Genomic DNA, 25,982 nt, shown 5'->3' on the forward strand with positions numbered 1-25,982 from the left:
TTGGGGGGTGGGTATAATAAAAATGCTTACTTGCAAACTATTAATTGAAGCGCTACATATTCAACATTTATTTAACTGATGTTCCTCTGGCTTTGTTTGCTTTTAAGTGCAGAAAGACGATTCATAAGCCTCATCGTTCCTCATCAGTGCCAGGAACAAGTCCTGCTGCGGTGTGTGCAGCACAACGTCACGTGTGGCCACACACAACTCTGCAACTTGTGTAACTGCGGCCTGCTGTTCTAACATCTGAAGAAGATGGCCCCCAAAAAGTTGCCCATAGCTCCTCTAGCAAGAAAGTTTCCAGTAAGGAGCAGAAGAAGCAAGTGGTGCCACTTACCAAGGAGACTGGTGTGCCGACCGCCGCATTTTTTGGGAAAAAAAATACGCCTGCAGCAGCAGCGGGGTCTGCTGGGGACCAAGCTGGGAGCAGCACCTCTGCTCCATTGGGCTCAGTGCCACCACCACCACGCCAACTTAGGTCCAAGCCCTTGAGTGCTGCAGAGGCAGCCAGTATAGTTGTTCAATCACCATCGACCAGTGATGTTGGCTCATCGCAAGAAAGTAGCAGCATCCCTAAATCAACACAGGTTGTTGTAACTCATCTGACGAGTGTTCAACAACCACAGCCGCAACAACAACCACAAGTGCTGCAAGTACAAGCCCAAGTATATGTGGAAGGAGAGGCGGCATGGAGGTGCATGGAGGGGCACAAATACCCACAATAGTTGTTCCTCCCGAAGTAGGGGCACATCAGAAAATCGAAATTCAAGCCGAGGTATCATCTGAGGGAGCCACTCCTCCTGATGATTCATTGTCTTCCAGATCCCCAATAAGGAAAAGATCAAGGATGGTGTATACATCTTCTTCAAGCCCCCTTCCTTCTGATGATATAGATCAAAATTGGGAACCACCACTGCTGTCTGAGAGTGAGGCACATCATGATCTGACAAAGGTAGCTAAGCGTAAAAGGAAGGTCCCCGAAAGTCTCATGGTTATGGAGTGTGATGATGACGCTGAACAAGAAGTGGTGTATACTCCTGCTGATGAAGACTCTCACGACGACGACACAGTCATCATAAACGTCGCTCCAGGCTCAGCGGGCATGCAGCAAACAGACATTTTTACCCTATCCCGAAATGCTGCTGAGCGTGATGTTGGCGATGTGGCAATGGGACCACCACCAATGCAGTTAACTAGTACACCACCACCTACCGCTTTCATATTTTCTCGCCGGAAGGGACCTCCATCCACCTCGACCTCCATTTCCTCAATTAGTGGTGCTGTAAGTGCACAACGTAGTAAATTTCGGTAACACACATCCTCCACTTCATCTGGCATTAGCATTCCCAGTATCGCCTCCTCCGCCCCCCACAGACATTTGAAGTCCGCAGTTTGGGACTTCTTTAGTGTTAGCCCAACAAGGGAAAACGTAGCTATTTGTACCATTTGTAAGGTTCGAGTTAGTCGTGGTAAGCTTGGTACCGACTATGGTACCGGAGGCCAGAGAGGTCATCTTGAGAGACAGCACACTGTCAAATGGCATGTGTACCTAAAGGAGATCAAGGCAGCCCGAATTGCAAGTCAACAAATTGTATCCGTTGATGTTTCATCTGATGATGACGAGGAGGAAGAAGAGTCAAACATTTCTTCACTTACACCCAGTACCCCTGTCAGCAGCACACCCCCTGCAACATATATGAGCCAAACTAAGAGTGTGGGAGAGGGTGAGACACCAATGCGAAAAAGTTCATCATCACCGAGCGTAACTGGGTCGAAGAAGTCATCATTATCCCGTAAAATGGTCCAGCCCACCATTAGAAGCATGTTGTTTTCAGATGCGCCATTTGAACGCAACCACCCAACGGCGCGTCTGTATAACACTAAGCTGGCTAAAATGCTTGTGCTGGACCTTCTCCCTTTTTCTTTTGTGGAAGGGGTGGGTTTTCTTGAATTAGTGGCAATGCTCTGCCCTAAATGGAAGGTTCCTAGCCGGTTCTATTTTGCCAGAGTTGCGGTTCCAGCACTACATGAAGATGTGCTGGAGGTTATTGGGGCAGCTTTGCAGAAGAGTGCTGTTCACACCATACATCTGACAACAGACATGTGGACCAGTTGCCAAGCCGTTGATTACATGTGCATCACTGCACACTGGGTCTCTTTTTCAGGGGTTAAAGCAAAGGTAACCGCAGGTGTTGACACAGACAAAGTTTATAAAGCTGCTCGGAAACATGCAATACTAGCCATGTTTGCCATGGAGAAAAATCATACAGGAGAAAACATTTTGCATGAGTTTAACACAAAGGCCTTTCAATGGCTGTCCCCAAGAAAACGCATGATTGGTTATGTTTCCACAGATAATGGCACCAATGTAGTTAAGGCCATGGATAAGGGTAACTATTTCAGAGTGCCGTGTTTGGCGCACTGTATAAACCTGGTTGTTAAAAAATTCTTGAGTGAAGAAAGTCCAGTGTGCGAGTTACTGACCACCTGCTAAAGAATGTGCACACATTTCAACCATTCTTTTAAGGCCCGGAAGCAGCTGAGGTGCCTGCAATATGAACGTAAAGTGCCAGTGAAAGCACTCATCCAGGAGGTGATAACACGTTGGAACTCAACCTTCTACATGCTTGAGCGTCTGTATGAGCAGTATGCGGTAGTCGATCAGTATTTCTTTACACTGGGTACACCTATGATTGACCTGAGGATACAGGTGGAGCAATGGCAGCTAGTTAAAAGCCTGACAGACATGCTTCGTCCTTTTGAGGTCTTCACGAGTGCAGTCAGCAGGGAGGACTATAATTTGGGAAAAGCTATCCCATTGTTGCGCATGCTAGAGCACCAACTGAAGGCGGTGTCTTCTACGTTTCAAAAAGATGGAAAGCAAGAAGCATTTGTGTTGGCGGAGAAGTTATTACAGCGCCTACTTTGCGATGAACGTCTTCAAAAGATCCACAAAGAACAGCATTACATTTCTGCTACTATTCTGGATCCACGGTACAAAAAGGCAGTGGCAGGCAGAGTATTCTTTCCTTTTGATGACGCAGATGTTACAAAGTACAAACATTGGCTAGCTGTGTCAGCCAGTCGGTTTGAAAGAGAACGGCAGGAAATTGAAGGAAAAGGCAGTACATCAGCATCAGCAGGCCATCCGTCAAAAAAATCCACTTCTGCATCTGTGGCTGTGGCAGAAGTGAGTGATTTTCCCTCTCATCCGTTAATGACACTAGCAACCGTATCATCTGCACCAGACACAACAGTAACATTGTGTGAAGAGGATTGGCTAACTCAGCTTGGGTTTGCTTCTCAAAAGGTCCCAGGAAAAAAGTAAGCAAAGTGGAGGATCCCTGGAGAACCTTGAGTCGATGGTGCAGGACTATCTCAATGACTCAACAGAGGTCTATGTTCATGATGACCCATTGGCGTATTGGCATGGGAAAATAGATGTGTGGCCAGAGATCTCCAACCTGGCTATAAATTACTTGTCTTGCCCACTCGCAAGCATGTCTTCTAAACTTGTTTTCAATGCTGCTGGTGGCATTGTAACTTCCAAAAGGACCTGCCTCTCGCCCAAAAATGTGGAGAGGTTAACAATGATCGAGATGAATCAGCACCTCATACTACCAGATTACAAAATACGAGAATGCACGCAGGAAGAAGACGAGGAGGACACCAACTTAGATGAGGGAAGTTCTTCTCTGTTAACTGACCTACTCCCGTCTGAATTCGCAGAGTTTGAGGACGAGTTCTTCTTCCCTGACACCGAGCCCTGAAAATGAGTCAATGAATCACTAACTTTCTTTTTGTCCTTATTCACTTTTATTCCTGTGTGTCTGTCTTTCTTTGTTTTGCAAAATCTATATAAAAAAACTTTAATCACCTAATCACAAAAACAAGCCCATCAGCAGAACTGTCTTCACTTATTTGCTTATTGATTTGAAGGTGCTGCAGTCTGCATTCCTCAGGTTCACAAGTTCACAAGAACATGCTCCTCTATCCTCCTCCTCCAGACTCCTATTTCCCTCAAAGCAGATGGCTGGATTACGCCCAATGAAGAAAGACTCTGCACTTGTGGGGATGTTCTACTTCTTTGCGGGTGAGTTGACGGGTCTGGGGCATTGCTGTGAAGGTCTAATACCAGATAAAAGTGGTTTGGAGAAAATCGGAGCAGAAAAAGTTTTTGCGCTTTTGATCACTTGCCTGTCTTTGGGGTGCTGTTTGGGGGGCTTCCAGGTTTTTGTGGGTGGGTTTTGGGGTCTGGGAGCACTGCTGGCACAGTCTAATGTTGATTGCATTTGTTTTTTAGGAAATCCATGGTGGAAAAGGGGAGTTAGGGCCTAGCTGCACAGCGTATTTGGACTTAATTGAAGGTGAGCCCATTTTTGCTTTTTGCCTGTTTGGGGGTGTTCTGCTTTTTTGTGGGTGACTGCAGGGGTCTGGGGGCATAGCTCGGAAGGTCTAATATCGGAATCAAGTGTTTTGGACCAAATCCATGGTGAAAAAGTTTTTGCGTTTTTGCTCACTTGTCTGTCTTTGGGGTGCTGTTTGGGGGGCTTCCAGGTTTTTGTGGGTGGGTTTTGGGGTCTGGGAGCACTGCTGGCACAGTCTAATGTTGATTGCATTTGTTTTTCAGGAAATCCATGGTGGAAAAGGGGAGTTAGGGCCTAGCTGCACAGCGTATTTGGACTGAATTGAAGGTAGGCCCATTTTTGCTTTATGCCTGTTTGGGGTTGTTCTGCTTTTTTGCGGGTGGCTGCAGGGGTCTGGGGGCATAGCTTGGAAGGTCTAATATCGGAATCAAGTGTTTTGGACCAAATCCATGGTGAAAACGTTTTTGCATTTTTGCTCACTAGTCTGACTTTGGGGGGCTTGCAGGTTTTTGTGGGTGGGTTTTGGGGTCTGGGAGCACTGCTGGCACAGTCTAATGTTGATTGCATTTGTTTTTTAGGAAATCCATGGTGGAAAAGGGGAGTTAGGGCCTAGCTGCACAGCGTATTTGGACTTAATTGAAGGTAAGCCCATTTTTGCTTTTTACCTGTTTGGGGGTGTTCTGCTTATTTGCGGGTGGCTGCAGGGGTCTGGGGGCATAGCTCGGAAGGTCTAATATCGGAATCAAGTGTTTTGGACCAAATCCATGGTGAAAAAGTTTTTGCGTTTTTGCTCACTTGTCTGTCTTTGGGGTGCTGTTTGGGGGGCTTCCAGGTTTTTGTGGGTGGGTTTTGGGGTCTGGGAGCACTGCTGGCACAGTCTAATGTTGATTGCATTTGTTTTTCAGGAAATCCATGGTGGAAAAGGGGAGTTAGGGCCTAGCTGCACAGCGTATTTGGACTGAATTGAAGGTAGGCCCATTTTTGCTTTATGCCTGTTTGGGGGTGTTCTGCTTTTTTGCGGGTGGCTGCAGGGGTCTGGGGGCATAGCTTGGAAGGTCTAATATCGGAATCAAGTGTTTTGGACCAAATCCATGGTGAAAAAGTTTTTGCGTTTTTGCTCACTTGTCTGTCTTTGGGGGGCTTGCAGGTTTTTGTGGGTGGATTTGGGGTCTGGGAGCACTGCTGGCACAGTCTAATGCTGATTGCATTTGTTTTACAGGAAATCCATGATGGAAATGGGGAGTTAGGGCCTAGCTGCAAGGCGTATTTGGACTGAATTGAAAGTAGGCCCATTTTTGCTTTTTGCCTGTTTGGGGGTGTTCTGCTTATTTGCCGGTGGCTGCAGGGGTCTGGGGGCATAGCTCGGAAGGTCTAATATCGGAATCAAGTGTTTTGGACCAAATCCATGGTGAAAAGGTTTTTGCATTTTTGCTCACTTGTCTGTCTTTGGGGTGCTGTTTGAGGGGCTTCCAGGTTTTTGTGGGTGGGTTTTGGGGTCTGGGAGCACTGCTGGCACAGTCTAATGTTGATTGCATTTGTTTTTCAGGAAATCCATGGTGGAAAAGGGGAGTTCGGGCCTAGCTGCACAGCGTATTTGGACTGAATTGAAGGTAGGCCCATTTTTGCTTTTTTCCTGTTTGGGGGTGTTCTGCTTTTTTGTGGGTGGCTGCAGGGGTCTGGGGGCATAGCTCGGAAGGTCTAATATCGGAATCAAGTGTTTTGGACCAAATCCATGGTGAAAAAGTTTTTGCGTTTTTGCTCACTTATCTGTCTTTGGGGGGCTTCCAAGTTTCTGTGGGTGGGTTTTGGGGTCTGGGAGCACTGCTGGCACAGTCTAATGTTGATTGCATTTGTTTTACAGGAAATCCATGGTGGAAAAGGGGAGTTGGGGCCTAGCTGCAGAGCGCATTTGGACTGAATTCCAGGTAGGCCCAAAGTTTTCTAAGTGTGGCTTTTCCCGGGTTTTGCCTTTTGGCATGTTGGGGGTGTTAAACTTGTTTTCGCCCGGGTTGACAGTTCTGGGGCCATTGCTGGGAAGGCCTAATACCCGAAAGAAAGTGTTTTGGAGACAATCCCTGGGGGAAATTGTTTTGCATTTTCTGAGATTTCGCTCACTCTACCGTTTTCGGGGGGCTGTTTGTGGGGGTTCCTGGTTTTTGTGGAGGGGGGTTTGCGAGTCTTGGAGCATTGCTGGGTATGGAAACTTTTCCTTGCTTGCAAGTGGTTAGAATACAATCCATGGTGGGTAAGGGGGGATTTGGGCCTACTTTACATTCAAAGTACGTTTTGTCACCATTTTCTACTAGGCCTCGTTTTTGGAGATCTGATTGGGGGTCTTCTACATTTTTGCGACTGGGTTTAGTAACGGTCTGGGAGCACTGCTGGGAAGGTCTAGTTTTGTTCTAAAACACAGTTTACAGAGTACACCTAGCTCGAGGGGAAAGATCCGCTAAATTAATTCGCCCATACTTATTTATCCTTCAAAAGGAGACTCAGACAGAGTACGCACTTTCTAAAATATTGTACTGTCTATTAGGAAACTCAAAGTGTGACTTTTTGCACTACACAGCGTACATACCTTATATTTATTTGTCAGTGGTGTTCTAATATCACTTCCTGTTTTTCCATCAATAATTGCAGGCCGGGTTTCAGCCTATGCAATGGGAAAAAAAGGATGAAGGCAGGCAGTGGACAAGGTGTCTTCTGGTCACCAACATTGATGGACGGAGCGTCAGATGGAATGGAGGAGTCCTGCTAATAAGAGGAATGGTTGGATGCATGCAACTTACCAAATTCAACAGGACAACTACAACAACATACAGATACAGTATCCGTTCTTTTCTAATTATCTTTTAAGTAATGTTATTGCTGTGAACTTTTATGAGTGTCACTCTGCATTTCTTTGATCTCTGCTTCTAAATTCCTCCCTACAGCCATTGTATAGGTTTTACTTCTGCTATTTTTCAAACCTAATTTAATGTACGAAGTGCGGAGATAGGCAAGTGAAAACGCATAATTATTACTGCAGCCCTGTACTGTCGCATTCTTTCATTCACGGTTGTCGAAAGTACTACTTACTTTTCAGTAGCCATGCAGGTAGTAGTGCATGCAGTAGTGCATTCACTTCCTTTATGTCACTTAAAAGATTTATGGATAGCTTTGTACCCAAAGATTTGTTTATCTTCAATTATTGTTTGTCCATGCTGTGCTTTTGTTTTCTTCTCTCAACAAAACTTTCCCAAACAACCCCATTCCCATCCATTTTCCAAACCCTAACCCTCTTCCCCCGGGCTGTGTGGTTTTGATTGATGTGTGACTAAATGACAGCAATAATTCCACACACTTGCTGGGGAGGATAAGGTCATAGCAACAGGCTGGTGAAGGAATCCGAGGATAAATTCTTACTCAGCTTAACACAGAGTCACTATTGGCAAATGAAAGCAGATTTTCATGTGCGCCATCAACTTGATTGGTCATCAAGAACATCCTCCTCCTAGACGTGGCAAATTATTACGCTGCTGTGTTCTTCACCTTCAGTACTATTTCTTGTAGTAGTAGCCAATGTCAAAGAAATTCAACGGAAGTACTAGTTATACTTTCAATACTTTACCATTTGTTAGGCTACATTGTGGCACTGTTCTAGTGTACTGTCACCTGCTATATTCTCTATCGTACCGTTCTAATGCTAAGGTAAGGACAAACAAGGTTTCATTTTCTTTTTTTTCATATGCTGCAACTGCCACTGTGTAACGCCACTAGTACCACCGCAATGATGACATTTCATCTGCCCAGGATTGCCAACCTTAATCGCCATTTCCCGTGCAGCCAGCCCTGTGCCTAGCCCTATTTCCAAACACAAATTAAAGGTAAGATAAGCGTTTGGGGGGAGGTAGTATAATAGAGTATTAGGAGAGACGAGAGACTGACGGTAGTACTAGTAAAGTCCTAGGACTATTGAATTCACTTACTCTGTGAGAGGCACTTAGATTGGAAAACATTTGGGCAATCAGTAACTTGAATCAAGATGCCACTTACGTTTCAGGAAAACAAACCTACTGTTAAACCCCCACCCACCAGCCCCAAAAGCAGTAAAAAACACGTATGCTAAGATAAAGTTTAAAGTATATTTATATCCCTAACATAAATAATCTACCGCAAGACCCAACCCACCCCCCCATCCCTATCCCCAACGAATGTCCGTGAAAAGTCAAAAAAACCCAACTCCCAATTCCCACCCCCAGAAGTATTTAAAAAAGGGGCAAGGGACAGTCTCCTAGTACTGCTGGCTGCTGTTCACTTTTCGGGCCAGGTCGGCATGCTCCTTGCGGAGGGTCTCGGGCAGGGTTTTGGTGTTCAACAGCTCCTGCTCGAGGTAGGACACCCTAAGTGAAAGGCAGTGCAACCTTTTTTTGGTACTGCTGTGGGGGGCAGCTGATTTGTTTGCTGCTCGGGGGTGGCGGGTGGCTGCCGTACCCCGGCTCCATACCGCTGGAGACCTGCTGCGCTGACTGGCTGACCCAGGGAGCGCGGAGGAAGATGCAGCTGTCCCGGTGGATGTTGTGGTCGACTGCGTGTCCCCCTCCTCCTGGGCCACCAGCCGCCGATATTCGGCGACAGTTGCCTCCAGCCTCCGTTGCCGGGCCCTTTTAGCCAGCTCCTTCCATGTTGGTTTGGAAGGAGCATCTATATGAAGAAAGAAAGACATAGTCTGTAACCAATGCTCTTTAAGATTAACACAAAATGATTCAGCAGAAAGTTGTGTCACAGTAGAACTAGCAAATTGCAAGTGCAGTACAAAGCTATTGTGGCCAGTATCTATCTAACCTCCCACTTCTTCATCCTTGCTCTAACATTAGTGGGAGTTTAAGGAATCAATTCTACGAGCACTATGGACTCACTCCATTAGAGTCGACTATGACAGTACACCAGTGTTATTCTTCTTCTTCTCTCTTGTTTACCAAAATTGGTACGTTAACTTCTGCAAGCCGCCATAATGCCAGCGCAGTCAACTTGCACCCGAGAAAAACAGACGCCCGCCATGATGAGTGAGAAAGACTTGCGTTACTGTATCAGTCCAGTACATGCAGGTGGTGATGCTCTTACTTTTCTATTACAGGTGGCACTGAGAATACTCTGTTACAAGGGCTACTGCTTAATTAATTTAACTTTCACCCTACAGTGCCAATGAATACTAGAAAAGAAGAAGATAAATAATCTGATTATCTATCACTGCACATGGTATGTATTTGCTTACATATGGGATGACTGTAGGTGCTTTGCTTTTTATTGAGTGAACAGTGATACATCCACACATGAATGACCAAGTTCTACTAAACTTATTAACAGAGGTAGTGAGTGGCCATCGTAATAGCCGGATATATGCTGCGCTTGCAATACAAACTACTGCTACTATTCATGGTAGTATTCGGACAAAATTACAACTTCTTTTCCTCGCCTTTCCTACACTGGGATGGACGTGCGGGTGCGGTGTTACATGCCCTTCAAAGTAACACTTAGTTCATCCAGTGACCGTCTACTCTCTCTAGATACACATATGCTATCTAAGAGTCAGATAGTACCATGATCCAGGCATCCATCCATTCAAACTATATGTCAATCATTCTTCTTCATGTCTCTCATCTGGACAAACCTTACGTTTTCTCACGGGAAAACAATCTTTTCATTTTATTTGGGAAACCGCAAGCCATACATCCGTGCTTGACTTGCATTTGAATTTCAACCAAAGCATATATTGCGCACACATACAGTTTCTGTTTCACCCACCCAGGCTGTTCTCCTTCCACCCATCCTTGCTTCATCCTTCACCCAGCGATGCATCATATTCCTTCCCAGCCACCTCGGGCACCAATCAAACACGTATCATTCTTCTTTGTCAGTCATCATTACTTTTAACTTGCTCGTCCTTCCACACTTACTTACACCCTTCTTTCGCTTGGTGTTCCTCCCATCCATCAAGTTCATCTCAGATCTGGATTTGGATTCTCGAAAAAAAAATCACCACTGAGTTGAAGTAAATTTAGAGGAGGCTACTACCTGGTTGATAAAAAGTTTGTTCTAAATTTGAAAGTCTGCTTAACAGAATAGTAACTTAACTGTAGAACATATATACTACACCCGTGCAGAGAGCACACTCTGCAGTCTGCAATCTCAATAAGTAAGGAATATAAGAGCTTACCACTGCCCGCCACTACCGTGGCAACCCGCACAGCAGTTTCCCCCGGCACTTGAACCGCCTCCTCCCCAGAAGTGTCCTCCTCCACCTCCGCGCTGGGCCCAGCACCAGATGGTCCACCTACAAAGTACATTTAAGAATGTTAGATGTCATAGACATACACCACTCCCTAGTATTTTGTATAGGAATGAAGAAATGTGAATACAGAAACCAATCTAAAAATTTGTGACTGTCTACTCTAAAGTAAAAATGTCCCTTTTTCCAGGGAAGGGTGTTGTCTTGCTGCACTTTTTGGCACAACTGATGAATGCTTGCTTTTTAACACGCACCATTTTTCTCATAACAGACAGAAGCTTCACTTCTAAGAACAAAGCATCATCACTAGGACGGAGTGACCAACGATTCAGCACCAATAAGAAAAATTAAAGTTCAAACCAGGTGAGGGCTCGGCTCTCCCACAATAAATGTGTGAATTAAATCACTAAGCACTTTTCCATTTTTAATCAACCGTTTATGTTTTATGACAAGCTTGATTTTAATAAATATTTTTACTTTTAATAAAGCTCTAAAACTTAAATAGACTTGACTTTTGGTCAAGAGTGAATGAGCAAAAGGTTTTGCAATTTGCAAGCATGAGTCCGTGCCTCTGACACTTCTGGACTCTGACTCCGTACTCTTGTCCTGTGTTGGATAATCATCATTGGGGATCAATCATCGATGAATTCGGGAGCTAAATGACTCTGCCACACTATCTAGTCGGTAAGGAGATTGGGGGTTTTTCAAAGTCTGATATCACTGAGGTATGTGGAAAGTCTACCTGCGCCTATTATAATTGATAAACAATGCACTATTTAGTGTCCATAGTTCTGTTTGTGCAGATTTGTCCCTGCAACAGTAGTAGTATGGATTGTCTTCCTATCCAAACCAAAAGTAAAGTAGTATCTTATTCTTTCTTAGTGGTCATTCACATTTTATTGTTGGTAATTGTCAAAGCATAAACATTTAGAAGACTTGACTTGAAAAGACATTATGGACAATCCGAGAGGACTGCACTCAGTGCATAGAGCTATTGCTGACTAGAATGGGAGTTTCGTTTAACACCTTTTGCCAAATGTGCACTCTTAGTTAGCTACACAGACAGACTAATAAGAATAATCTAGTAATATCACAGGGAGTCATAGTAGAGGCAGGATAAGAATTTAGATACAGTCTACAAGAAGATCAAAGACGATTTAGAAAAAATTGAATGAGGAACGCTAGGAAAAAATAGGTACTCTATATTAAAATTAAAACTTACCGGGGCCACTAAAGGAGCCCTCGCCTGACCGATCCTGGCCTTGTACAGCAGCAGCAGCCGATACCTCCTCCTCCTCTGTCCTCTTGCCCAGGGGGAGCTGATGTACAACATGAAAGAAAGAAAGACCCGAAAACATGGATGATTGTTGTCAACCAAATGAAACATTTCAAAAGAACAATAACAAAATATTTTGGCGAAATAGCAAATAGACAACTATTCCACGGGATATATTGACCTATCTCATGTGGTCTACTACGATATTAGTATTGGTTGATTTGCGGACCGTCGACTTGGAAAGTTATGTAACTCTCTAAACAAACTACTAAAAAGGTTCGCCTAGGACTGGCAGGCAGCAGTCCGCAGCACGCGAAGTGACAGACAAACTCCATCGTGATTGCAGATCAGTGACAACACTAAGAAGTTTCCTACTACATTAACCAGTCATTAAAATACTCAAACTATCAATCCACCACCACTATTTCTTCTTATTGCCAGGTGTACAAAGGAAGGACTGGACTTGAGTCTGTAGAGGCAGATTTACAAGCCCCTTGCGGCTCTTTTGCTGCATTGTTGCGTGACTTTTGTGACGCAGCGACAGAACAAAAGAGGCGCCATGGTGCGGCATATATTAACAACGTGACGCATATGGGAGATGCATCACGTTGTAAAGCCCTGCGCCATCAGGGGGCGTTCCGGCACAAGAGGGGGCGTTCCTGCGCAGGAACGCATCCTAAAAGTGGCTAAGGGAAATCTACAAGATTTCAATCAGTCACTTTTAGGACAATGATGCGTCACTCAAACCCTGAGCCTGCTTGAAGCAGACGTACGGCTTGACACAGCATTGGGGAGATAGGGCACCCCAGAGCATTGCTGGAGCTGCGCCATCGTTGCGACGCAACTCCAGCAATATGCCGCCTTTACGGCACAGATGCATAACGCTTCAGTGACGTTTTGGGCCCATGGTGCTACTTTGCAGGGATGCGCCGGTAATTGCAAATCTGCCCCTTAGTGTCTAGCATTACGCAGTTCTGTAAACTACACTCATACATAATTTCTCAAGCCAATGAAATGAACACAAAATCGAAAACAAATAAGCATAGTAGCAACGCTACTGAGGAGAGCAGTGCACCTGAAATGCACAGAAGATTTTGAAATATAATTTACCTACAATGTAATCAGCAGCATTATTGCTCTTGGTAAAAACAAAAATTTGCAATATAATAACACACAAAGCAGGAGAAAACAGAGTAGGGATGAAATAGCTACTACTACTCACCAAGCCTGGGGATCTCGATGCCAAGCAGGTCGAGCAAGTCGCGTTCCCGGTCCAGGAGATCCGTCCAACGGTGGGTGGCCTGGTTGTAGGTGCGCCGGACCCGAGAGTGAGAATACATGGCCCGGCACACCTTCTCCCACCGCTTCCGGCGCTCCCAGAGCCCGTAGCTGCTTGCGATCTTGCCGCCTGCCATGATGGTCCTGGGAGGCTGCGCTGTACATAGAACACTAGTGCGGCCACCTCCTCCGCGCTAAAGATCTCTCGTGGCATCACTCAAACACAAAAATATAGAGCTAGAATAATAGAGGGATAGATAATAAGTAACATAGATCAAAAAAAACTTCAAACAAGCAAATGATGGCAGAGATTGAGAGAGGATACAGAAAGCATGCCCAGAACCATAGCAATGAATGAAAAACAAGATGGCCGCGCCCGTCCACGACCGCGTGGGTAAGTTTGCGCGAGATTTCCCCCGCGATCACACGCAAACTTGTACTAGCGAGCCGCACACTTTGCGAGATTACACATAGCGCCCGGAAACGGAAATACGTCACGCAAATAAGACGGCCGTGCCCATGTACGACCACTAGGGTAACTTGGCATTGTTGCGCTACCAGCGGCTTGCAAAAACGCAAAAAAACACGCAAACTAACACGCCGCAAAAAAACAAATCGCATATTCGCACGAATTTGCGGCTTCCGAATTCGATCTCGCGCAAATTCGTGCCCCGCGAATCCCGCGAAATTTCAGAAAAACGATTTTTGCAAAACTGAAAGCACTCAGCAGGTGCAAAAGTTCAAGCTCATCATTAGTAACCATTCCCTGTAGTGCTTCCTGAGGGCCCCCCCCAGAGTTCAGTTGCCTACTTGCAACTATTCTATGACCCTGCTCTGACCCTCACAGCAGGCTCAGAGAATAGCTAAGAGTATGCCACAAAGGTCCTGTTAAAAAAAATTACACTGCAACAGAAAGCAATTACAGATAAGGAAGCAGGTGCCAGACTGGAAGTTCAAATTCAGTGACACATTAATCAACCCCTAATTAATTCATGTCAGTTGAGGCAGGGCAGGTGTGCTAACAAATTTTGCAAAACTGAAAGCACTTAGCAGGTGCAAAAGTAGAAGCTCATCATTAATCAGGAAGCACTTACAGCTAAGGAAGCAGGTGCCAGCTCAAATTCAGTGACACATTAATCAGCCCCAAATTAATTCATGTCAGTTGAAGCAGGGCAGGTGTGCTTTTCACCCCATAATCTACAGTGATTAACCAGAGGGTGGCAGTGATGTACCAGAGGGTGGCATGGGTGAACCAGAGGGTGGCAGTGGTGAAACAGAGGGTGCTGTGATGAACCAGACGTAGAAACAACATGGTCGCGACCGTTGCGACCCGACAAGTAAGTTTGCGTTTGCGAACTGGTACAAAACCCTCGCGAACTGGCAGAAACCCTTGCAAACACAAAAAAAAAGAAAAAATCCGCAAATTTGCGAAAGTTCGCGGATTTTGCGGATTGCGAATTTGTGAATACGCAAATTCGCGAATCACGAATTTGCAAAATTCGCCCGTGCTTAGTGAAGAGGAGTGTGGTGCCAAAGTTCCATTTATGAACCTGATTGCAGATCTTTCGGTTAGATAATGTCCATTAATAAAACGAAAAAACAAAATCACAAATCCAATAGACATGAATAAAAAAATAGAGATGAGCACCAACCAGATGTAAGTCCAAGGTGGTATCAAAAAATGTCTTTTAAACCATACAGAAAAAGTGAAATTGTCGATGGGGCTCTCAATCTTGTAGAGCTAGACTCAAATGAAAAACGTGTCTGGTCAGCTGGTCTTATTTGCACACCAGGCAACGACACATCAGAGGGATAGGTATACTAAGTATCTTCATTGGGATCAACAGTCAGTGGAGTCAATAACGGATTAGTAATTGTTTGCATCTCAATTTCAATGCCAGGCCTGGTCGTATTTGCGGGGCTAACACAGAATTCTGCGACTCGAACCCAAAGCATTTTATGTTTGATTGTGCTACCTTTGGAATCATGATATTCATTTTGAGACCAAAAGAATAGATTATCGTTGAAAGACTGAACACAGTAGTAAAAGACACTCACAATTAAAGTAGTCACACGAGGATCAGCAAACTCCAGTGCAAGCACCAGAGCATGTAGCTCTGCCAACTGGGCGGTACAGTCCCCTAATGATTGCGTATGCACGACATCGGACTTGAATTCTCCACTCACAATGGTTCCAACCGCCGGTTCCGCCGGCCGTCGGTATAAATGATATAATGGTAATCCTCAAGCAGGAGCAGGAGGAACAAATTCATACTGCAAGAACTCCTGAGTCTGCAATGAGGGATCAAAGATATAACTGACATCTGGAGAATTCCGTGAAGTGGCCCATTGTGTCCAATGCGGGTGTAAAGCTTTTGAATGAGGTACACTGGCTTTGGTCACTGCCTCAACGGCAGGATATGGTGTAACAACCAATATGCGTTTCCCCTGCTGACAGCGCGCGTTCTTTTAAAATCGCCATCTGCACTGCTGTCAAAACTTTTTCTACAGTAGAAAAGCACCAAGGTGTACAAGTGTGACTTGTAAGCAATGGGGACAGTGTTCCCTTCATTAAACGTCAAGTATGTGAAACCCACTGCACCTGACACAATTCTTATCGCCAGGTTCGTGTGGTTGTCACGTGTCAGTAAGTATTTAGATTCAAGAAGATCAGACTGCAAAGATTGCAGTATAGCTGAATGTTCGGGCGGCCAGCATGATATGGTAAAAGTAGGTTCTATCAAGACATATAGTGACTTGATACGCTGGGCCTAATCGGGAATGTAAGTACGCCCGAAATTTAAAAAAGCCAGTAATGATTGCAACTTTTTCAAAATTGTTGGAGCGCGCAAACATGCACATTTCTCCAGGAAGTGAGGTGCTAAACCTCAACCTTCGTTGTTGAGCTCAGAAATAAACTGTGTAATATGAGATTTTGCAAAGTAAAATTTGTAACCGAAATCCGCAAACATCACAGTGATGTGGTCAACGTGACACAGATGCAGCCATAATTCGCCGTATGTGAGATAAATATCATCAACATACGACTATGCATCTGGGTCTATGCCATCCAACAATGAGATGACACGGGCGGCAAGGAAGCCTGGGCTATTTTTGTAGCCCATGACTAACCTTTTGAACTGATTTTGTTTACCGCCAGAAGTAAAAGCTGTCCACTGACTGCTTAGAGGGGACAGGTTATGACTAAAAATGCCATTGGAAATGTCAAGTGCGGTTTTAAACCATTTTCTCACGAGATTATCAACCAGAGCAGAACTGTGGGTATTGTGTACCGCGCATGTACGACATTGTGAGTTCAAATGTCAATAATCCAAAACTAGTTGGTACGACCCATCAGGCTTGGTCACAGTAAAAAGAGGATTATGCATCGGAGAGACACATGTTTTAATCACACCTTGATACTCTAATTGTTCAAGGATTTCTGCTACAGGAGCTTTTGCTTCCCGCCGCATGGGATATTGAGGTTGTGGTTGTGGCATAGACCGCAACGGAATTTCATGATGGGGTAAAAGTTTATCCCACCCGACCTGAGTACAGTACAATGCCGGTACAAGCACCTGAGCCCACTCTTCCGCACTTGCTCCTTGGGCACAGTGTGTGAAACTAGGGAGGATTACCTCCTCCCCTCTCGGAGCAGCCGAAACGAAAGGGGGGGGCAGTCCGCCTCTGCTAACAAAATGTCAAATGTAGAAGTCCGATTATCCCAAAAAATCCCTTTTATTACACGTTGTAGGTCTCCTTCAATTAAAAAAACTGTGTCATATAGTCTGTCAGGGGGAGCCACTCTAGTGTCAGCCGTTTCTACTGTAACAAATGGGTTAGATGCTGTCGCCTTCAGATATGGACACAGTGCTTTGCCGCACTATTGTAACCTCTGCTGCGCTGTCCAGCAGTGTGAGTGCGCATGTCAGGTTACAAACCTGTGTTCTCACTATCCTTGGCATACATTGCGGTTAACGCAGCATCCTTCTTTTTCTAAAACTGGGGTCTTTGACACGGAAAGTCGTCCTGCTTGCCTTTGCTCTCTATTGGGCGGGGCTTCTCAAGTCCTTGTGCGGCTCCCCGACCTCTGCCACGTTATCCACCTGCGCTGGTGAGCCCGATGTTTCCTGTGAAAAACAAGGAGAACGTTGATTAGGAACCTCAAATCTATCAGGAGACCTAATTTGTGTGCGGTTGCGCAAATCATATGTGCGTTCAACAGCCACAGCAACTGGTGATGCAGGATGCAACCCCTGTTTCTGCTGCTATTTCCCCTGTTTTTTACCCGTCCAATTTTGTTTTGGAAAGTTGGGACGGTCGTCTTTAGTAGACTCAGCCGTCTGCGTTTGCGGTTGCTCTGTTGTCTTAGCAAAAGGCATAACATCCAAATTACTGTGGCCGACGGTCTTATAAGCCTCTGCAATTATTTTTGGTAACCTATGGGCTTTCTTGGCTTCTGGGACAAGGCGCAAAGCATTAGACACCTGAAAGTACACTGCATCCCCATGACATTGGCTAGGATCAGATCAGAAACTACGTCAAACACTCCGACAAGCTTCATACCCAACTCGACAGCCGCCTCCGGCCCGTGTTGATCACGATTGATCACGGAGGGCAGAACAGTCATAGACCGGGTGCCGAAGCACTTTGAATACACCGCTGCAAATATCTTACCCCAACTTTCACAATCGGTTACCTCAGGCACTAAGTCTTTCTGCAAACTAATTGTAAGGATCCTGTGTTTCTCCACATGTGTTGTATTCGGAAATACTGCTTCCAGTTGGTCAAATTTCTCAGCAAGCCAATAAGGCATATCATCCTTATCTTGGGGCCACTTGCCAGTAACTGAATTACTCATGACGGGACTAATCTTCATCCCGGCCAGTCTAACTGGATGCGGCGCAACCCCAGGTGCCCCCACCTTGAGGTTGCCTGTAACATATTGCATTAGAGCTCTATGTACCTCAACCACAGAGGTATAAAGTAGATGTAACTCAGCAATAGTGACGAGGATGAGGTGTGAAACCAGCCAAAACAGGCCAAGTGGTCCAGGAATCAACAAGGGACCCAACTGAGTGGGGAAGGGCACCATTAAACCAAACACAATGCTGCCATACAGAAATCGGAATCTCCAGAGTCCTGTATGGAACATAATTCACAGGCATCACGGTGTAAGTGTACGTATGGAATGTATTATCATTCGCATTTACAGCAGGAAACATAACCCAAGAGTAGAAAAGCTCAAAAGGGAATGCTGCATCAGCACTCACAACAAAGATAACCGCCATACATTGTCAGGCACCTCAAACGTAGCAAGATGCCATCTGAGCGGTGCGAGACTATACTGAGCTATGTCAACTTCACCCATAAGGACACAGAGAAGAAAAACAATCTATATGTAATGTAGCACAAAAAGGGGTAGTAGTTCAATAAACGAGAATCTTTTTAAATTTCAAGCTTGAATAAACCCATATTTAATCAATATAGGTAGGCTAAACCACCACAACTGTCTTCCGGAAACACTAGTGAGGGTGTTGTTATGGACTAAGAGAAGCACTAACTACTAAAGAGTCTCGTAACTAAGACCAAACGTTAGGTGCGCCATGTTACGGGGATTCTGTGTGTACAGAACTGTGCGTAGGAAACCAGAACCTCAGTGACTTGTGGTGTACCAGAAACTCACCTCAGTACCCAGAACCCCTATCTGACTAGCATCAGTGTCTCATCCGTTCTGCGTCCTACCGCGAAGCTACCAATGATTAGACAAACCAGAACAAGCGACTTAGAATGCTCTCAGGAATGTTGGGAATCAAGAACACTCTTTCATTTGTATTTCTCATACAACTCAACAACGTGAGTAATTAGAGACACAGTAAAGTTTAAAATATTTATTTCAACTGCGTGCTTTAAGATGCAGTATTTTAGCTAACATAAGCAGGCATATGATTAGAAATAATACAATTAGCATTGTTACAATTCCGTAAAAAACAAAGGGAGAAATCACATTATACTGATAGTGGAAACAGGTCCTATAGCGCCTTATGTACCACCCTCCTCTTGCTCAAAGCTAAGTTTTATAATAATAATAGAAGGTCTCTAGGTTTCAACTGGTAACCCCATACCTCAAAGATCAGCTTAGGTGAAACACATTAAAGGATCAGCCAGCTCTCGTAGAAGGGAAGGTTTGTCTCCAAGTGCCTGCAAACATGGCCACAGTGTAATAATAAAGGCACTCGAATTTCAGCTTCTTGCAGCTGGATGCATGTTATGTCTAAATCGTGTGCTAATCACATTAAATCAACAGCATATATTGTTATTCGACCTTGACGCTGTCAGCACAAGCTGTATAGACAGAGGCTGCCGTGTAAGTCCAGGGATGTGGAACACAGACCGATCTCATGTGAAGAAAATCAAGCAAGTTAACTTACAACAACAGATACATGCAGTGTCATGTGCAAAAGCGGTAAAGTGGCAAAAAATGGCGTTTAAACTACTAACGCGGTTATGCTAACATAGAAATCTGTGCAGGCAGACATCGGTCATCACTACATTACCTTAGTATCAATGTTATCCATATGTTTATAGATTTTTCACCATTAAAGATAATGGGGTTACCCGGTCCCCTCAGAACCTGGGTATTTATGATATACCAAACATTTGGTTCTGTTGGGTAATACAATAACTGAGTTAATGCGTAATTATTATCAAAGCAACTGAGGTAATCAAAGTGCTATCAAAGTTGTGAAAAAGACTTTTTGAAAACAGACAATAAGAACACAACAAGAATAAAAGATTTGCCAAAACATAGGTTATTTACTCCTTTCCTTCTTTTTACAAAAAGAGAGAGAAACAAATATGGCTGTCAAATTGCATAGAAGTATTGCAATAACCAAACAGTGATCTTTGTGACGTAAAGTGAAAAAGTGTGACAAGTGATATCATTAGTGAATTATATACAGGACAAACATAAGTGACATGAATTTACAGAAGTTCAGACATCCCATCCAATGTATGCAATTATTGTCATGAGTCCTTAACCCAATGCTGATTCGAAAGTTGGGGTCAAGGAGACCGACATTAACGTCTACATTTCGACCCTTAGAACAACGCAGAGTGTACAGCGTCAGTGTGGGTCTTCAGCAGGACGTATAAAGAGCAAATTGGGCAGCCACAGACCTATTGAATCCAATTAATCGATTTGTGTGGAGGTAATATACTTGCTTTGATGATCAAGGGATGCACGCAATTCACGGTTTCAGGGATAATATACAACAAGCATATTGTTGGCGCTCAGAATAGTGAGGGAGTTCACCATCCAGTAGTGGTCTTATATTGAATTGATAGTTCAATTATGTCAGAACTCCTTCCAACTGGCCGGTGGAAGCCATCTGGTTCTAATTGAGACTCCAACCTGCTGGTGGAGATCTGACATAATTTAACTATCAATTTAATATAAGACCACTACCGGATGGTGGAGTTCCTCCCTATTCTGAGCACCAACAATACGCTTGTTGTATATTACCCCTGAAACCGTGAATTGCGAGCATCCTTAGAGCTTCAAAGCAAGTATATTTTGATTTTCAATTTTCCGACACTCTGCGGAACCAACCCTATGCAAATATATTGCCTCCGCACAAATCTATTATTTGGATTAAACATTTCTGTGGCTGTCCATTTCGCTCTTTATATATCCTGATGAAGACCTGCATTGACGCTGCACACTCTGCGCTGTTCTCAGGGTTGAAACGTCAACATTAATGTTATCCATGTCCACACAGTCTCCTCAACCCCAACTTTCGAATCAGTATTGGGTTTAGGACTTATGACAATAATTGTATGCATTGGACAGGATGTCTGAAATTCTGTAAATTCATGTCACTTATGTTTGTCATGTATCCACTAATGAAATTACTTGTTACACTTTTTTCACTGTATGTCACAAAAATCACTGTTTGGTTATTGCAATACTTCTATGCAATTTGACAGCCATATTTGTTTCTCTTTTTGTAAAAAGAAGAAAAAAGGTAAATAACCTAAGTTTTGGCAAATCTTTTCTTCTTGGTGTGTTTTTATTGTCTGTTTTTTAGAAGTCTTTGTAAACCTTTGATAGCATTTTGATTACTTCAGTTGCTTTAATATAGATTTTTCACTGCTGTAATCATGCGATCGATACAATTCAAATGTTGTAGACTACTAAGAAGCCAGATCCATAATATGGCCACATCCTATAAGTAGATCAACATACTGCAAGCTCCCAAGATAAATACTGGTTACTGAAGAGTTAGAGTCTTCACACTGTGACATAAGAGGCGGTGGAGTGGCCATGATATTTAAAGACAGCTTTTCATGTTGTCAAGAAACAGTCGCACAACTAGGCAAACATGAAGTTTTAATTATCTCCATCTCTATCAATACTCAGGTGATCCTCGGAGGCGCTATCATTTATAATCCCCCAAATAGTACAATTGACTTTAGCACCCAACTCCTGGAACAAATTCTTCCACTCTGTCTCAACCATAAAAACATTATAGTCATTGGTGACTTCAATGTTCATTTCGATCTACCTGATAACCCCCTAACTAAACGCCTTGCTACAGACATGGAAATTATGCAACTAACGCAGAAAATAGCTCGCCCCACACACAGAGCGAGGCACATGTTAGATCTTATATTTACTAACATAACGAATACTAACATTACAAATATAACACCTTTGACATGGACGGATCATTATAGGATAGATTTTACATTAAACCAAACAAATACTAACCTGCTTCAACAAGGTGAAAGAGAAGGAGCGATTCCTAAACGAAACCCATTAACTGCCGACAAAGCAGCAATTACGGCCCAGAGCTCTGATTGCGCCATAATTTACCCAAGTACCACAATGCCACAGAGTCTATTACTTCCCCTTGCCACTAATACATCTCACTTGGCAATCTCAAATGAGACTTCTGACAATTTATGTAGAACATGCAAAGTCACCTCGCAAGTTCTTACCACTACAAAAGACCTCCTATTTCAATATCTGAAACCTATTCAACTTAGCATCAGGAACTTAGAAGCCCAGCTAACCATAATTTCTGCCACCCTCCTTGACACTAATACGCGCATTGAAATAAAGGGTCAACGGAACCCACCACAGCCACCTAAAAAACAATGTCAAGTACAAACACACAAAGCAGCTAAACCTTCCAACTCAACAACCCTAGTTCAAAATAGTCACAAGCAAAACGTTCCAAATCAAAATCCACCACCCAAAATGCCCCAACCACAGCGGAAAAAACCTCTTGCTGTACCCAACCAGCAATTAGACGACACCAACTCTGTCATCGGAGATACCCCAGGCCCAGCAATAAATAAAGACACCAGTAAGGTCAAAGCCCAGTCAGGGAAAAAGCCAGCATCCCCTCCATTGAAACCAGTGGTCACCCAGCCGTCTCCCAAAAACACAGCCAAAAAAACTCCAGCAACCAGACGCCCTGCCCACTTGCCTCCAGAAGCCACTCCCTACACAATAGTCCTTACAGGTGTACCAGAATTAACTGATGATACACCTGAAACTGCATGGTCACTCAAAAATAAGGTCATGCAGTGGCTAAGTATCAATAGACCTCTTGAATCCCACCTTTCCGGAGGGATTACCACAGCTCGCAGGGTACCCTGGGTAGGCAAAACAACAAAATCAACCTGCGGAGACTGCATTGTGGTAACATGCAAAGACCCCTCCGCAGTGGATTTCATCTGCGCCTGGCCCTCGCTGGAAAAAAAGGGGGGGATCGATGCTCGGCATCTTTCCTTTTTCTATCCTCCAGCGAGACAATATCGCAACACTCCACCTTGGTCCTGGCATCAGTTCCCCAAAGAACCATGGAACCAAGAGCCATGGAACCAGATGGAGTATGCATATGATCACATAGGCAGAAATGGGCCGAGAGAACGGTTGAGAGAACGGCCGAGGCACCACTGGCAAGAAAGACCCTGTCAAACCTATGAAGGTTGGCTGGGCCTCTCAACGCAAAACCGTTTTGATTGCCTTGAGATGGTCGACTGACCACCCAGGGATGAACTCAGACATTCAAAGCCAGTCCCCACACCACAACTAGCTAACTCCACACAACATCTAGCATACTCAGAGCCCATTCCCGATAAACACAAAAAATCATTTCAGGAATTGTCAAATGTTTCTGCTAACATCCCGCTTCCCGCATTACTTTTTCGCCAGGAGTTGAGAATACCTCTGGACTGGGTCACCCACCAATCGTAGCCCCCAAAGTTCCAGACGGACCCCCGCGGGTCGAGCAACGACAACTTTTAGTGGCTGATGTCGCTAATAACCACTCAAACCCACCATACGTTTTAATGGACACTGGAACATTGCAGGCTTAACCACAAAAATAACATCGTCATCGTGGCTTGACACAGCAAAGCAACACCAAATTCTGTGTCTGCAAGAAACCTGGTGCACAACCCCACTGCATTTGGCGGGATACAAAACCCTTTTCACCCCAGCAATACCAGGAAACATGGGTAGACCGAAGGGAGGCCTTACGACCTATATTGCCAACACCCTTCCTTTCAGAGCGAAACTACTAAAGGAGTCTCCCACTTTCCAAATTATACAAATCACGCAATCAATACTATCTAAAGGAAACAGTTATATATTCATCAACTACTACAACAACTCAGGCACTCTGGAATGCTATTCATACCTAGAAGAAATAGTCTCATTTTTAACTTCACTCCAAAACAACAATAACAAAACCCCAAACTATCTCATCTGGGGTGGCGACTTCAACTTTACTCTGTGCCCAAAACACAAAAATGGGAACTGCGGATTTCAAAACGACCTTGGGAACTCGATACCTCATTTTGCACACTCGTCATGTGGCAACAAACTAAACGAAATCCTTTTCTCCTTAGACTTGGACTTTGTTAATGAACTAGTTGACCCGCAGCAGGATTATCTACCCACTTTTCATGGGCGAGGTTGTTCCACAACTATTGACTATATAATAGCCTCAAACTTTTACAAAGGACAACTTACTAACTATGCGATTGGATCAAACCCAATAAGCGATCACTATCCGCTCAGTGTGGTAATCAATATGAAACAAACAGGGACACACCCTCCCAAGTCTAGCTCCCTTGATCAACACTCGATCTCTATGAACAAATTGAATGGGTACTCAATTAAATGGGCAAAGATTGACCCAGAAGAGATGACACAGAGGATCTTTAAAAAGACACATCACTTGATATCCAAATGTATGTCCCTGGAGACACCACCTGAAATTATTGTTACCTCCTTTCAAAGCATACAAAAAGTAGTAAGGGACGAGCTATTTGTCACCACTAAAAACAAGCTTAAGCTCCCCGCCGAAAGATGGTTCGACACCTCCTGCCGGAAGGCCCTTACATCTCTCAAAGAAGACCTACGCAAGCAGCCGAGAGACCCCTAGGAAGTTTCCCAACAAAGGAAAAATTATAATACTGCCCGACAAGACCGTAAAAAACAGATTAAACGAGACCTCTGGCTACGTCTACATGACAGTGCTCAAAGGAAAGATAGCACTGCATTTTGGAAGACTGTAAGATCACCCTTCCTGGCCGATAACAACGACCCTGACCATCTTGATGTGGCAATAACTGAGGAGGACTGGGTTTCCCATTTTTCAACAATTTTTGGAACACCAATAGATGCCACACCAAACAGTCAAACGCAAGAACCCGAATTGGAGGAAAATACTATCTACCCCATCAATCTACATTTCTCCCTTAACGAAATCATAAAGGCAATTAAGGCTTCAAAAACTGGCAAGGCCCCCGGCCCCGATGGGATCCCGATGGATTTGTTTCTATACGACGTAGACTTTTGGTCAAAAATAATCGCACGGGTCATGCCAGCAGTAGTTGCAACAGGCCTCTTCCACTCATGGTCAACCTCAACATTATTACCCATTTTTAAAAAAGGTGACCGCAACGATCCCACATGCTACAGACCAATCTCCCTTCTGGACTCCACGGGCAAGATCGCAGGTCGACTACTCCTGGACCGATTGCAATCTCTGGCCCGGGAGAACAACATCATTACAGACCTGCAATATGGTTTCCAGAAGGGGCTTGGGACGGTGGAACAGGCCCTTAACCTTGTCCTTCTGGTTGGAAAATACGTCCGTGCTAAAGGAGGCAACATCTTCCTCGTTTATGTAGACCTAAGCGCGGCATTCGACTGTGTCCAGCATGCAAAGCTCTGGCAAATTCTAGCTGACTTAGGTGTGGATCCCCCAATATTAACCTTTTTAAGAGAACTCTACACAAATGCAGAAGGCCGAGTACGATTTGGTATCAATGGCGAACTGTCACGACCTTTCCAGATAACGAGAGGAGTAAGACAGGGCTGTGTACTAGCTCCCTTCCTGTTCAACCTTTATACAAATGGGCTTGAACAGGCGATGCTGGAAGGGAGCCAGGGCCTGCCCCAGATAAATCACCGTCCGATACCAACCCTTTTATATGCTGATGACTCAGTAATCCTAGCACGGACCCTAAATGAACTTCAGATGCAGCTTAACAAATATGTAGTATTCATGGACTCTTTGGGCCTCAAAATTAATATCAAAAAAACGTTCACAATGAACATTGGCCCCAGGACCAAAGTCTCCAAACCTATTCTGATCAACAACAACAGATTAGAAAAAACCCCGGTGTACCCATATCTGGGTATCCTAGTGGATGACAAAATGAATTGGCACAAGGCAGTGGAAGCGAGAAACCTCCATTTCCGTCG

Source organism: Lissotriton vulgaris, chromosome 2_2, assembly GCF_964263255.1.
Source record: "Lissotriton vulgaris chromosome 2_2, aLisVul1.2, whole genome shotgun sequence".
In the NCBI taxonomy this organism is placed as follows: domain Eukaryota; kingdom Metazoa; phylum Chordata; class Amphibia; order Caudata; family Salamandridae; genus Lissotriton; species Lissotriton vulgaris.